Source organism: Pinus tabuliformis, chromosome J (genome assembly GCF_031772625.1).
Source record: "Pinus tabuliformis cultivar Carrire ecotype Pingquan chromosome J, CPIR1, whole genome shotgun sequence".
NCBI lineage: Eukaryota > Viridiplantae > Streptophyta > Pinopsida > Pinales > Pinaceae > Pinus > Pinus tabuliformis.
In genome coordinates this window covers 1328866970-1328868523 of record NC_142295.1, presented here as the reverse complement: position 1 = coordinate 1328868523, position 1554 = coordinate 1328866970, and the positions used below count along the sequence as shown (strand labels likewise).

Genomic DNA, 1554 nt, shown 5'->3' with positions numbered 1-1554 from the left:
AAATAACACAAATCAAGATTTCACCTCAAATAATTTTTCCACTAGATTTAGGCACCAGAAAATCCAAAAAATCGCACTAAAAACAACTCCAAAAACAATTACTAAATAACAATAACAATACCAACAAAGAAATAAATAACTTAATTATATATCATATTATCTTTATGTAATTTGTTTATATAATTTACTTGTAACGATGTTTCCCCAAAAAGAATTGTAGCTCGTGCCACTCCCAATTCTATTAAACATTCCCTTCCGTCCTATACAAAGGTATGGTGATGTGGGTCAAAAAAATCAGGCTCTCTTTATCCCACAAATCAGGCTTTCTTTATCCCACACTTGTAAGGGATAACGTAATAGAACGAGGAAGAGCATAAAACAGAGGAGCGAAAATGCGTTAAGCATCTTTGCGCTTGGGGCAATGACGCAGCTAGTGAGGTAAAACCGAGGCGCGTCAATTGCTGGTTGAAAACTATTTCCAACCCCCCTCGTCGGCCTGGGCCACGCCTTGGCCCTCGAGAATTTTTGTAGGGCTCGCCTTTGGCTCGAGCCCCAACAATTCTAAAATATAAATTTGTACTGTTGTTCTCTTGGGGTAACGACGCAGCTCTTTGGGGTAACGAGGCAGCTAACAAAGAGTTATCTTTGCTCTTGGGGTAATGACGCAGCCAACAAAGAGTTGGGAAGTATCTTTGCGCTTGGGGCAATGACGCAGCTAGTGAGGTAAAACCGAGGCGCGTCAATTGCTGGTTGAAAACTATTTCCAATCGCCCTCGTTGGCCTTGGCCCTCGAGAATTTTTGGAGGGCTCGCCTTTTGGCTCGGGCCCTAACACCGAGGGGCTAACACCAAGGCGCGTCAATTGCTGGTTGAAAACTATTTCCAATCCCCCTCGTTGGCCTGGGCGTCGCCTTGGCCCTCGAGAATTTTTGGTTGAAAACTATTTCCAATCCCCTCGTTGGCCTGGGCCTCGCCTTGGCCCTCGAGAATATTTGGTTGAAAACTATTTCCAATCCCCTCGTTGGCCTGGGCCTCGCCTTGGCCCTCGAGAATTTTTGGAGGGCTCGCCTTTTGGCTCGGGCCCTAACACCGAGGCGCGTCAATTGCTGGTTGAAAACTATTTCCAAACCCCCTCGTTGGCCTGGGCCTCGCCTTGGCCCTCGAGAATTTTTGGAGGGCTCCCCTTTTGGCTCGGGCCCTAACAGCGGTAAAATCCAAAATGCCAAATGCCAATGTTGTTTGTCAAATTGTGCTTAATTTATTATATGTAAAATCTAATGTTGTTTGTCAGATGTGTTTAATTTATTATATAAAATCTAAAGTGCTAATGGCTAATTGTGTTTAAATTTTTTAATAAAAAGAATCTTCTTAATTTCTAAAAAATACTAAAATGTTCATGTTCTTTGGAAAAATGTGATAACCCATTTTTGTTTTGTGTCAAAATGTGTTTTGATTCGCACTAAGAAAAGCTACAGGTAATAAAGTTAAGACTTACTCTCAAAAAAAAGATGCGTTGTCCGTAGCCTCGAAGGCATTGTCTACCGATGGCAAATTT

At 42.4% G+C, this 1554-nt stretch overlaps 1 non-coding gene and 2 pseudogenes across 1 annotated transcript; all 3 read left to right on the top strand.

The window, feature by feature from the left end:
* The first annotated feature begins 403 nt into the window (after positions 1 to 403).
* LOC149232207 (U4 spliceosomal RNA) lies at positions 404 to 551 on the top strand. Its single transcript, XR_016248531.1, has one exon. It is a non-coding gene; the product is annotated as a U4 spliceosomal RNA (small nuclear RNA).
* Positions 552 to 688: 137 nt separating this feature from the next.
* Positions 689 to 814, top strand: LOC149232206 (U4 spliceosomal RNA; annotated as a pseudogene).
* A 251-nt stretch (positions 815 to 1065) lies between these two features.
* On the top strand, positions 1066 to 1196 carry LOC149232205 (U4 spliceosomal RNA; annotated as a pseudogene).
* Positions 1197 to 1554: the final 358 nt, after the last annotated feature.